This window comes from Mytilus galloprovincialis, chromosome 3 (genome assembly GCF_965363235.1).
Source record: "Mytilus galloprovincialis chromosome 3, xbMytGall1.hap1.1, whole genome shotgun sequence".
Taxonomy (NCBI): Eukaryota; Metazoa; Mollusca; class Bivalvia; order Mytilida; family Mytilidae; genus Mytilus; species Mytilus galloprovincialis.
Genome location: NC_134840.1, coordinates 2,600,351 through 2,615,287, shown reverse-complemented (window position 1 = coordinate 2,615,287; position 14,937 = coordinate 2,600,351).

Below are 14,937 nucleotides of genomic sequence, written 5' to 3'. Positions count from 1 at the left end.
AAAATGTCCAAAAAAATATAATTTTCTGCATAATATGGTCCCAACATTTTTTTCGCATCCACATCATTTCAACCCTGGCTACGCCACTGATATATATGTTCTATGGGGAGAAAAAGGAAAATTGAGTAGATGAGGGTAATATTGAGAGTTGTATGTATGTAAAGTAGTTGGGGACAGAATGTTAATTTCTTTATAAGGGCTTGATGTACTGGTCTAATGGAAGTGCAGTTTTCTTTGTTCTCTTGTGTAGTTCTTACTTTCTTAAAAAATCTGGAGTAAACATTTTAACTTCTTAAAGTACTGCTGTCAAAAATTAACAAGTTAACAGCCTTTCTTGTTACTGATTATGTGCTGCTTATAAATTAACAGTGTAGCACTTCTCAGTGACTAGATAGGGTTGCAGCTTTTCATCAATTTTAGCAGCATTATCTAACAGTTATAGATGCAGTGATCAACACACTTAACACCTGATTAATGTTTCTTTCATTCTGAGAAAATTTGCTTTCCAGTCTTTTATAAATTTCTTGGTCTAATGTTTCTTCTGTATCTTTGCTGTTAAGTTTGTAGTTCATTCTCATCATATGTGATTTTTATCAGTCTTAGAAGGCAGTAATAGTGTGTAGGGTGTATGTATCTAACATTTCATGGTTAATTTTCAACAGTCAAATCAAGTCTGTAAGCATATGCTTTATTATACCAATTACAAGCAAAATACAAAATGGGTCACTAAGACATTCTACATTGGCATACATCATTTTACATCAATGCCTCTTTTAAACTTTTCAAAAACAGCATCGGTACTCCTGTCAGTGTTTGAAACAAAGCAAAGTGGAACTAGCTTACAGTGACCTTTTAACACCTACATCATGAAATAAGTACCTACTAATTTGTACTACTAGTACATAGTAATAACACTGTCTGTCATCTGACTCTTGTGTAACCTCGGATCAAGAATATCGTGACCTGTTATGTTTTGTGCACAGTATACCTTTAAAATGAAGGTACATTATCATTAGACAATAATCAACATTTGATAGTTATTTCAAAGCTATGTGGAGGTAATCTGACCAGCATTTGTATGACATAAATGTGTCATTTTTCATGCAAAGACTTGCAAGGCAAAAAGAAGAACCATATTGCATTAGATACCATAATCGTTTATTGGGAAAGACTGTACTTTGACATTTTCATAGCTTTCTTTTGGTTTTACTCTATTGTTGAGTTACTGTCGCATTGTATGTACCCAAACGGTGACATATTCTTGGATCCTTTTGAAAACCTTCAAGGAAACCAACTAAAACTGGACTACTGAGTACATTTGTACTTTAATAAAAAAAAATATTTCACTTCTTACCACAGGAAACTTGGATGCAATGTTTTTATTTTAATTATTGTGGTAGGTTTTTCAGTAGTTATTTTATAAACATAACATATCAGTAATAGCATTGGATACTTGATTACATGTATGGGAAGTTAAGTCGCCATCTGTGTTGCGGGTTCACAGATACTATACCTTCCATTTAGGTATAGTAACGTCCCCACCATACATATCAAGTATCTGCTAATACTGATATGAACTGAGTGAGATAGATCACTCAGTTGGACCGTGACCAAGTCAACATGACCAAGTCTGTTGACTTGGTCAGACCAATGGTCAGACAGCGACCGAGTCGTGGTCTAATCCTTTCCTTTGTACCATGCATGAACTGAGTGAGCTCGATCACTCAGTTCGATTTTAATTGGGGATGTTTTTAATTTTTATCCAAATTTTAATCGGGGATGTTTTAAATTTTTATCCATATTTTAATTGGGGATGTTTTTAACTTTTTATCCAAATTTTAATCGGGAATGTTTTTAATTTTTATCCATATTTTAATTGGGGATGTTTTTAACTTTAATCCAAATTTTAAACGGGAATGTTTACAATTTTTATCCATATTTTAATTGGGGATGTTTTTAATTTTATCCAAATTTTAATTGGGGATGTTTTAAATTTTTATCCATATTTTAATTGGGGATGTTTTTAATTTTTATCCAAATTTTAATTGGGAATGTTTTAAATTTTTATCGATAGTTTAATTGGGGATGTTTTTAACTTTTATCCAAATTTAATTGCGGAAGTTTTTATCTTTTGGGGATGTTTTTAATTTTTATCCAAATTTTAATCGGGGATGTTTTTAACTTTTTTCCAAATTTAATTGCGGAAGTGTTTATCTTTTGGGGATGTTTTTAAAAGATAATTGGGGATACATGTATTTAACTTTTTATCTAAATTTTAACTGGGGATGGGCTTTTTAATTTGTTAACTGGGTCAGGTTTTTTTTATATTGGCTGTATAAGTCATGCTTTAGTCAAATCAGAGACTCTAAAATTGGTACTCCAAAAGGAAGAGACTGGTGGTCACTGCGGCCATTTGTTTCGGTGAACTAGCACCTTAAAGTCCAGATAACCCTCAGGCCAGCTGGCTAGTACATTAGCAGACAGGTACTTTTGTGCCATTTGGCATTTTTTAAACTTTTGGCAATTTTTAATTTAGACTATTTCCTTTTTATTTTAAAATATTTTTTACACCTTTTGATTAAATAGATATATTTTGGCTTCAAAATGGTTATCCAAGGATAATTTCTTTAATTAAAATTTACATCACACATTTTGGCTTATTGTAACTTTGGCTGTTACCTTTATTTTCAAAATAATGATAACCATTTAATATTGAAATAAAAACTACAACTCCAAATTGGCTCAATATTAAAAAAAAATAATGTATATGTTGAAAAGTTTAGATCTTCTTTTCAGTATTGATTTTTTTCATTCTTCCATGCCTCGTACTTCATGATTAAACTCTTTTCATCAACTAACACAATCTCATGGGGATATTTAACACACAGAGTAGGCTAACCTAGGTGGTTAAGGTTGGTATGGATATGAGAGAAATGGAGGATGGGTGAGGGTAAATAATGAGAGTGGTATGTATGGATATATATGTTCTATAGGGAGAAAAAGGAAAATTGAGTAGATGAGGGTAATATTGAGAGTTGTATGTAAAGTAGTTGGGGACAGAATGTTAATTTCTTTATAAGGGCTTGATGTACTGGTCTAATGGAAGTGCAGTTTTCTTTTTTCTCTTGTGTAGTTCTTATTTTCTTAAAAAAATCTGGAGTAAACATTTTAACTTCTTAAAGTACTGCTGTCAAAAATTAACAAGTTAACAGCCTTTCTTGTTACTGATTATGTGCTGCTTATAAATTAACAGTGTAGCACTTCTCAGTGACTAGATAGGGTTGCAGCTTTTCATCAATTTTAGCAGCATTATCTAACAGTTATAGATGCAGTGATCAACACACTTAACACCTGATTAATGTTTCTTTCATATGAAATACTAAAGACTGATCAACACGATCCCAACAAAGAAATACTAAAGCCTGATCAATATGATCCAAACAAAGAAATAGTAAAGAATACGATCCCAACAAAGAAATACTAAAGACTGATCAGCACGATCCCAACAAAGAAATACTAAAGACTGATCAACACGATCCCAACAAAGAAATACTTAAGACTGATCAATACGATCCCAACAAAGAAATACTAAAGACTGATCAATACGATCCCAACAAAGAAATACTTAAAGCCTGATCAATACGATCCCAACAAAGAAATACTAAAGACTGATCAACACGATCCCAACAAAGAAATACTAAAGACTGATCAACACGATCCCAACAAAGAAATACTGAAGACTGATCAACACGATCCCAACAAAGAAATACTAAAGATTGATCAATACGATCCCAACAAAGAAATACTGAAGACTGATCAATACGATCCCAACAAAGAAATACTCAAGCCTGATCAACACGATCCCAACAAAAAAATACTAAAGACTGATCAATACGATCCCAACAAAGAAATACTAAAGACTGATCCATACGATCCCAACAAAGAAATACTAAAGACCGATCAACACGATCCCAACAAAAAAATACTAAAGACTGATCAATACGATCCCAACAAAGAAATACTAAAGACTGATCAACACGATCCCAACAAAGAAATACTAAAGACTGATCAATACGATCCCAACAAAGAAATACTAAAGACTGATCAATACGATCCCAACAAAGAAATACTAATGACTGATCAATACGATCCCAACAAAGAAATACTAAAGACTGATCAACACGATCCCAACAAAGACATACTAAAGACTGATCCATACGATCCCAATAAAGACATACTAATGTCTGATCAACACGATCCCAACAAAGAAATACTAAAGACTGATCAATACGACCCCAACAAAGAAATACTAAAGACTGATCAATACGATTCCAACAAAGAAATACTAAAGACTGATCAACACGATCCCAACAAAGAAATACTGAAGACTGATCAACACGATCCCAACAAAGAAATACTGAAGACTGATCAACACGATCCCAACAAAGAAATACTAAAAACTGATCAACACGATCACAACAAAGAAATACTAAAGACTGATCAATACGATCTCAACAAAGAAATACTAAAGACTGATCAATACGATCCCAACAAAGAAATACTAAAGCCTGATCAACACGATCCCAACAAAGAAATACTAAAGACTGATCAACACGATCCCAACAAAGACATACTAAAGACTGATCCATACGATCCCAATAAAGACATACTAATGTCTGATCAACACGATCCCAACAAAGAAATACTAAAGATTGATCAATACGATCCCAACAAAGAAATACTAAAGCCTGATCAACACGATCCCAACAAAGAAATACTAAAGACTGATCCATACGATCCCAACAAAGAAATACTAAAGACTGATCAATACGATCCAAACAAAGAAATACTAAAGACTGATCCATACGATCCCAACAAAGAAATACTAAAGACTGATCAATACCATCCAAACAAAGAAATACTAAAGACTGATCAATACGATCCCAACAAAGAAATACTAAAGACTGATCAACACGATCCCAACAAGAAATACTAATGTCTGATCAACACGATCCCAACAAAGAAATACTAAAGACTGATCAACACGATCCCAACAAAGAAATACTAAAGACTGATCAATACGATCCCAACAAAGAAATACTAAAGACTGATCCATACGATCCCAACAAAGAAATACTAAAGACTGATCAATACGATCCCAACAAAGAAATACTAAAGACTGATCAATACGATCCCAACAAACAACACGGGGTGATCTCAAATGCTTTAGAAGTGTAATCAGATACTGCTTAACATATGGCACCCCTCTTGAATAAAATAACGAATTGACAAGAAAAGGAGCACAGTGGGTTCCAATGGGAATGTCGATTGAAATCGCTTTCTCCTAATGTTATAAAGATATCGAATATATTGAATATATCAAAAAGCAAAACACAAAAATACTGAACTACGAATAATATTTCTAATCGAATGGCGAAATCAAAAGCTAAAACACATCAAACGAATGGATATCAACTGTCATATTCCTGACTTTGACCAAGAATTTTCATACTTCGAAAATGGGGAATTCAACCTGGTGGTGTAACTAGCTTAACTTCTCCCTTGTGTGACAGTCGCATCATATTGCATTTTATTGACACTGATGCGTGAACAAAACAAACAGACTAATACTGTAGGTAAAAATGTACAATGCAGGGGTACAGCAGTCAACATTGTGTTATAATCTTAATCACAATACAAACAAACAAATATGTAACAAAGAAGCACAAAAAGGCATGTATCAAATTAAACAAACTCATTCATTGAACAGAATATAGTCTATAGTTCTTTTAGGCATAATTATCTTCTGCATTTTAATTTTACTCCGGTTTTAAGAGGCATAAGATATCAAACTCATTAGTTGAAAATAAACTAACAAAACTTTGTCAATAAGACCAAAACACAAACAACAGTATACAAAACACAACCTAGAAATTTAGAGACTGAGCAACACAAACTGCACCCAAAACGGGAATGTAATCGCAAATCCAGAATGGTGAACAGAATCTACTCCACATGTGGCAACTGTAGTGATGTTTATGTATGTACATATTCTGTGGTAAGTCTCGTTCAGTGACGTCACATTCGAATAAAAGTGGACAGGATTGTGGTTACAAAATTTGGGACAAATCCTAGGAATGACTAGATAATCCATAACGCTCATCCGTCAACTCTTACATGCGTCTATACTTTAGATGGATATATGTTTATCTTATTCTTTAAAGTCTAAAATTTGTTATTGGTAGTCTTTTGTAATATCTGGCATAAAGAATATAATTGTCCATATTCAAAAGTAAAAAAAAATACAATTTTAGTTTGTCTTTCCTATGGACAGAGAACAGTGTATATAAAGTGCGAATCCAGCTAGTTCATTTTCACTGTCATATGCGGGTATGTCTATTGTAGAATAAAGGATCATGGGAAAACTGTATTTGTTTACGTTTTGAAAATACCAAATTAATTGATTTGAAGGAAAGTTTTTACATATTTTCATTGTGATATGTCTTTATTATGTACAAACAAAAAAAAAGTTCAAATAAGTGTTATAAAAGCAACATAATATAGCATATCGACTTTTGAAAGCGATCCATTTTAACTATAGATGCGATGAATTATCACTGTTAGTGCAGTCATTTCTGATGTGGAATTTTCGAAGATGCGAGGAATTTTTATTGTAGAATTATGTGATAAATGCACTTGAAACAAATGAAAAAACTTACTTGATGACTTTAGAATTTATGATAAATGTATTTTCAAATTGAAATACAAACTCCTCATTCATTCTTTACCAAATATATAATAGCTTTCCAAACTTGTAACAAAAACGCTTCTCAAAATGTCATATTGTATTCTTCAAATTACGTTTTTCCTTGATTTAAAAAAAAATTAAAAGATATTTCTGTATTTTTTTGAAGTCAAAGATTGATATTGCGGAGTTTAAGTGATGTCTGTGTAAAATAGAGACGAGTACATTTGAGGACGTTATAATGTGATGAACATGGTTCATCAGTTTTATTTTACTAGGGTTCATCTTATTTCTTTCATCAAGCTGAAACATTGTTATACGAACTCGTTATGTTTGAAAGTTGAACAGTTGTCTACTTTCGATTTTGTTTTGTTTACATTGCTATGGATATTTATAATATTTAGAATCAGTAACGGACCGGTCGTGGTTAGCATACCCGGAAATATTCCGATCGGTAGTCGTAAACATAAGGGCCGTCATTCAAACGTTTTAGCATTAAGGGGTAGGTAATTATAAACACTCATATGAATAAGACATATGGTATCGTCCAAATTAAATGGTATGGTCCAAAACCTTAGTATATAAGCTGATGTGCTGTCAGAACAAGGGTACAATGCCATCATTACAGTCACGTCTCAGTCATTACAGCTGAACGGACGTGCTGGGCCAGCTCTCCTTTACCCGCTATCTTCGATGAGGGTTTACAGTTAGATATCAACGACTTACTACTTAAGATGACAGAAACCGATCCATGCCGTACAGATAGACGTAGTAGTTGGCGTACCCGCGTTAACATGCACTCCAAAACCATTGTATTATGGGGAGTGTTATGCCGATTAACGTCCGAGGGCTGTATCCTAGGCTGTTGGGTGATACGACCTTCATTTCACTGCCTCACGGCTTTGGTCCTGATAATGCTTCCTGTCATCTTTCGAACTACGTCCGAGATCATCTACCAGTACTCCATCATCGAGGCTAGCGGGCTGCCAAGCTGACCAAACTGGCCCTGAAAGCAGCCGTTAGTGAAGAATAAACAACAAAATAGTCAAAAACCAAAAACAACTCACCAAAACCAAGATGGCGGCCTCCATATTGCGACCTCCACTACTTGTTCCTGACCCATGGCACCAGAATATTTAAAGCTCACCAAACGCCTTCGGGCACCGAGCCGACCGTGCGAGGGCTGAAAGGCCAGTCAATGTCGTTAAACACCACCACATATAACAAGGGTCGCTTGATGGATAATCCAGACGCCTTAAAGAAGGGAAAAGGTAATTATTTACACTTTATAAAAGAATTAATAGAATCTGAATAAGAATCTATCTGCGTACCTGAATAAGGTTGCAGGAGTATTAAAGTTGTATTTACGCACCGGGTAATAGGTGCATAGGCGACTGTGCGGAAATACGTGCACTGGTTAGGCAGTGCACAGGCTGAATAAGCCAGATAGTGCACAGGATAGCGGTGCACAGGATAGTAGCGCATAGGTAGACATTAGCAAGGTTTGGAATAGTGCACAGGTTAGCACTGGTTGTTGCTTAACACAAGGTCTGTTCAAAGACAGCAACACGTCCCACAAATTGTTATTGTGTGTCAGAGGCAAAAGTTAACAAATTAAAGATAAAAATATAAGAAACGGTGCAGCTTCCAATATCCAGGGGTAAACTTTGGTACGATACCCAGAAGTCACTACCCCGAGTACGTGACATAATTTTGGTGGCAGCGGTGGGATATTGGCAAGTACACCTATACTTGATTAAACATGGACGATTTACAACAGCATATAAAGCAAAAGATAGAAAAGTTGAGACAAACTCAAAATCCTAGGTTTTTGACACCACAACACTCTACCCCAAAAGAGCAACCAAGAAACCTGACAGGTTCTGGTATTGCTCAGACGAGGCGCACGGATTTCGGCGATGTCACAGAGCGCACAGTCCAAACACAGCTTCAACGAGCTGATGATGCACCAACATTGTTTGGGCCTTACGTAAGTGAGCACGAACAGGGAGCCCGCTCTAAGCAAGGGCATTACAAAACAACTAGCGCAACGCCCGGTACCAGTAGCGGAGGTTCAGTGGAGATTTCTCCTATCTTAAGACCTAGCCAAAGGAATGCAAAACAGGCTGTCAATAACCAGGAAAAAGTACGCACGCCTGGAAAGAATACGAGAAGAGAAATCAAACTGGCCAATTATGATGGGTCTGGCGAGTGGGTTGATTTTAAATCGCACTTTGAAGCATGTGCTATCATCAATAATTGGGACGAATATGAACAGGGGCTTTACCTTGCCGCTGCCCTTCGCGGGCACGCACAGAGTGTCTTCAGTGATTTACCAACTGATAAGAAAATGAATTATGAGACCTTAGTGAAATCATTAGAAGAGCGTTTTGCTCCGCCAAATCAGAACGAACTATACAGAGTTCAATTAAAGGAGAGACGCCAGCACGCAAGTGAAACCTTGCCAGAACTAGGACAAACTATACGACGATTAGTAAACAGAGCATACCCACTAGCACCCACTGATGTAAAAGAAACATTATCAAAGGATTATTTCTTAGATGCATTGCACGATAGTGAGATGAGGATAAAAATTAAACAATCCAGACCGCAAAACTTAAACCAAGCAATCTGTTTAGCTGTCGAACTTGAGGCGTTCTACAAAGCAGAGAAAAGACAAGATTTTGTTAAACCTCAGATGCGGGCTACGCATGCAGATAATATAACAGAAGAATTATCTAAGGACGATAAGTTTACAGAAATGATGGATTCGTTTACTAAGCAATTAGAATCACTTCGAATGGAGTTAAATGAATTTAAAAACAGCGGACAAAGAAACACTGCCGATCCGGAATGGAAACGGAATCAGCAATGTTACAATTGCGGTAAATATGGACATTTTAAGCGAGAATGTAGGCTACGAAAGCAAGGTGGCAACGGGAACGGTCAATACAGGAACCACGAGAATGGCTCTGCAAGGCCAGTACATTCTCGAACAAAAAGACAGCGGAGAAAACAAATCAAGCTCAAGGTTCAAAATAACTCGACGAAAGAAGCAGGGGCATATATAGACGTAGCTATAGGAAATATAAAAGCCAGTTTTCTCGTTGACACAGGCGCAACTGTCACTCTTATATCAAATAAACTATTCAATAGTTTGAGAAAAGAAGAGATGCCAAACCTCAATCAAGTGGTTCAAACTATTATGTCAGCAAACGGCTCTGAACTAAACGTTACGGGAAAAGGTGAATTTCACATCTGGATTGATCATAACGTATATTTAGCAGAGGCAGTAGTAGCGGATCTTGCTTTAGATGGCATAATTGGTTTAGATTTTCTCAAGAAAAATAGATGTCTGATTAATTTACAAGAAGAACATATGGTTTGCAATAACCAGGTGATACCACTGAACTTCACTGGACAGCTTGGTTGCTATAGAGTGTCTGTAGTTGAAGATACACGCATACAGCCAGGCACAGAAGCTTTGGTCCGGGGTCACATTAACGAATATCCGTCAACAAAGAATGAAGTAGGCTTAGGAATCATTGAACCCTGTGACAAATTTGTAGCAAAGGACAGTGCCTTAATGGCAAGAACTTTAGTTAAAGCCTCAGAAACCGTACCACTGCGCTTTATGAATGTATCGAATGTAGTGAAGATAATAAGAGCTGGGACAATTGTAGGAAATATAAGCCCTATCCAGGACGTGATAAGCGACGACAAAAATATTACTGATATACATAAGGATCAGAACCTAAGAATTGAATTGCAAAAATTACTGAGTAATTGCAGCGAAAATCTTAGCCAGGAGCAAAAACGTGGAGTTGAAAATCTTCTCAATGAATACAAAGATCTTTTTGCAGCATCCGACAGGGACTTAGGTAGAACTAATTTGGTGCGCCACACCATAAATACAGGAAATAATGCACCAGTAAAACAACCGCCTCGCCGCACCCCCATTCATATGCGAGAGGAAGTCGATAGACATATCGATGACATGCTTGAACGCGGAGTAATTGAGTCAGCCGACGGTCCATGGTCATCTGGGATAGTACTGGTAAAGAAAAAGGATGGTACTACACGCTTTTGCGTTGATTATCGCAAGGTCAACGATTTAACAGTAAAAGACGCATATCCATTACCCCGCATCGACGACTCATTGGAGCAATTGTCCGGAAATAAATGGTTCTTTACTTTAGACCTTTGTTCGGGATACTGGCAGGTGGAAATGGCAGAGAAAGATCGCCCGAAAACTGCATTTGCCAGCCGAAGGGGACTGTTTCAATTTCGACAGATGCCATTCGGCCTTGCCTGTGCACCAGCAACCTTTGAAAGATTAATGGAGAGATTATTGGCGGGACTGCAGTGGAGTATATGTCTAGTTTATCTGGACGATATAATTGTGGTTGGAAAATCGTTTGAGGAAATGCTCGAAAATCTGCGATCGGTTTTTGATCGACTAAAGGGAGCTGGCCTTAAGCTCAAACCCAAGAAGTGCACACTATTTTCAAAGAAAGTTAACTTTCTTGGACATGTCGTCACTGAGGAAGGTGTAGCCACGGATCCAAAAAAGATAAAGAGCATAAAGGATTGGCCCATTCCAGTTGATGCGAGCGAATTACGTTCATTCTTGGGTCTCTGTGGATATTACCGGAGGTACATAGAACATTTTGCAAAAATCGCCAAATGTCTCCATCAACTAACAGAAAAAGGACGAAAGTACTTATGGACAGAAGAATGTCAGGAAGCTTTTCAAGCCTTGAAAGGAAAACTAACTAAAGCACCCATTCTTGGACATCCAGACTTATCTAGACCATTCATCCTAGACACTGACGCAAGTAATAACGCTATCGGAGCTGTGCTATCACAGGAAATTGATGGTAAAGAGAGAGTCATTGCTTTTGGAAGCAGAACATTATCAAAAACAGAACGGAAATATTGTGTCACTAGAAAGGAACTCTTATCAGTAGTACACTTCGTCAAAAGTTTTCGTCATTTTCTGTATGGCCGAGCATTCATCGTTCGAACGGACCACAGCTCATTGCAATGGTTGTTAAACTTCAAAAACGCAGAAGGACAATTAGCAAGATGGCTTGAAGTGTTGAGTACATATGACATGAAAATTAAACACAGGCCAGGAAGTCAGCACCAGAATGCAGACGCGTTAAGTAGGATACCTTGTAGACAGTGTGGATATAGCTCTGATTGGAAGGCACAACAACTTGTACAGACAGTGTCATCAAAGCCCGATGAATGTGAAAGAGACAAGGAGGACGACACAGAAATATCCCTCAAACATCTTCAAGACAATGACAAAAATTTGCAAATTGTAAGACAATGGGTACAAGATGGGCACAAGCCTAACTTGAAAAATCTAGGAGAGTACAATTATGTTATTAAAAGCTTATGGTCGCAGTTTGATGACCTGAAGATTCAGGATGGAGTACTTTGCAAAGTGCACAGAGACAACAACAAAAGTAGAGTGATAGTGCCCCTTACAGAAAGACGTCGAATACTTCAGCAGTGCCATGATAACAAGACGTCAGGCCACCTTGGCATCAAGAAAACGCAATCTAGAATCAAAGATAGGTTCTACTGGCCTGGTGTACGACATGACATAGTAGCCTATATAGCCGGTTGTGAAATTTGTGCCCAGAGAAAAGGTCCGAATAAACGGCAAAGGGCTCCTATGCAGTTGCAAAAATCGGGTTACCCAATGGAAAGAATTGCTATGGATATATTGGGAGAACTACCCGAAACCGAGAGAGGGCACAAGTATATCCTAGTCATTAGCGATTATTACAGCAAATGGACGGAAAGCTTTCCAATGCCTAACATGCTTGCATCAACTGTAGCCAATATATTAGTAGCAGAGGTTATTACGCGTTTCGGCGTGCCTACTGTAGTTCACTCTGACCAAGGCTCGCAGTTTGAGAGCGAATTATTTCAGGAAATGTGCCACTTATTACAGATAGACAAGATAGAACCACACCCTACCATCCGCAGTGTGACGGAATGGTAGAGAGATTTAATGGAACATTGGCCAAAATGTTGACGGCTTATGTTGACGAACACCATTCGAATTGGGATTGTTTATTGCCCTACGTTATGATGGCATATAGATCAGCTCAACATGAGACCACAGGATGTACGCCTAATCGCATGATGTTAGGTCGCGAAGTTGCTACACCTGTGGACCTCATGTACGATGTACCTGATTATTTAAAGAAAATTCCACAAAACAGATGGGCATGGGAACTTCAAGAACGAATGGAAGAAGCTCACCACTTTGTTAGAAAACACGTAGGACAGGAAATGGTGCGTCAGAAAAAGTATTATGACAAACAGTTAAACTGGAGCAAATTTAGGAAAGACGACCAAGTATATGTATTCTTTCCAATTCGAAAAGCTGGTCATTCTCCCAAATTCACATCTTACTGGCGTGGTCCTTTTCGAGTACTCAAAGAATACTCGGATGTGAATTATCTCATTAATTGTGGTAGACGCGGTCGACCACAGGTTATACATGTCGATAGAATGAGGTTGTGCAAGGGCCAACATCTGAGAGGAGAAACAGAGATGAATGAACTCGAAATTCAAGATGATGCTTTTGTGCCGGAAAGTGTGTTGCCCGAAATTTTCAATGAGGAGCTTGATAGTGCTGACAACATTGTTGATCAAAGTGATTCAAGGGATGAGTCAGGCTACGCAGGGCGTCCACGCAGGGTTACCAAGCATCCGGCATGGCTTCATGATTTTGTTCGATAATTTGGATCTCATTGTTGTATATATATTCCTATCATGTACATGATGTATATAAATATAAAAAAAAAATAGTAATGGAAAAGTGAAGGAATCACTATCTAAATGTTATTTGGTTGTATATTTTAATATTATGTCCGTCGGATGGGGACGTTCAATCCGATGTCCCGTGTTCAAGGAGTACCACGCTTTGTGCACGTTAAAGAACCCTCTCAACAAGCTCTTTGAGTGGTCCATAAGTGGCCGGTTGTTAGGCAAAATTATTTCATACCGGTTTTGGCTTTGATATTTTCAGTGGTTTTCAAATGTAACATTTGGCTTGTTGGTTTTAAAGGTTAAAAATTGGTGGCTCTAAAATATTTCAGCATACATGTTTCAAATAAAGATGTAAAACGATGTAAGGGTACTTATGATTAAGTTGATGTGTTTAAGTTGATGTCCGTGTTTAACGTTTCCTCCAGTGTAAAGACAATAGTATACAGTTGAGTGGGAATCTTGTCATGTCGGGTAGATCATACATCTACGAGTTGTTCTAGTGGTTAGCTACTGAAGAAGTAACGGTTATAATTGTGGTTTTTAAATGGCATGGCTCGAGGCAATACCCGGATAGAGTTTGGGACTGAAAAATGTCCACTTGATGTAGATGTTCTCAATTGATTTCGATAAATGCGGGGACGAATTTCCTGGAGGCGTGGGTAATGTGATGAACATGGTTCATCAGTTTTATTTTACTAGGGTTCATCTTATTTCTTTTATCAAGCTGAAACATTGTTATACGAACTCGTTATGTTTGAAAGTTGAACAGTTGTCTACTTTCGATTTTGTTTTGTTTACATTGCTATGGATATTTATAATATTTAGAATCAGTAACGGACCGGTCGTGGTTAGCATACCCGGAAATATTCCGATCGGTAGTCGTAAACATAAGGGCCGTCATTCAAACGTTTTAGCATTAAGGGTTAGGTAATTATAAACACTCATATGAATAAGACATATGGTATCGTCCAAATTAAATGGTATGGTCCAAAACCTTAGTATATAAGCTGATGTGCTGTCAGAACAAGGGTCGCTTGATGGATAATCCAGACGCCTTAAGGAAGGGAAAAGGTAATTATTTACACTTTATAAAAGAATTAATAGAATCTGAATAAGAATCTATCTGCGTACCTGAATAAGGTTGCAGGAGTATTAAAGTTGTATTTACGCACCGGGTAATAGGTGCATAGGCGACTGTGCGGAAATACGTGCACTGGTTAGGCAGTGCACAGGCTGAATAAGCCAGATAATGCACAGGATAGCGGTGCACAGGATAGTAGCGCATAGGTAGACATTAGCAAGGTTTGGAATAGTGCACAGGTTAGCACTGGTTGTTGCTTAACACAAGGTCTGTTTAAAGACAGCAACACGTCCCACAAATTGTTATTGTGTGT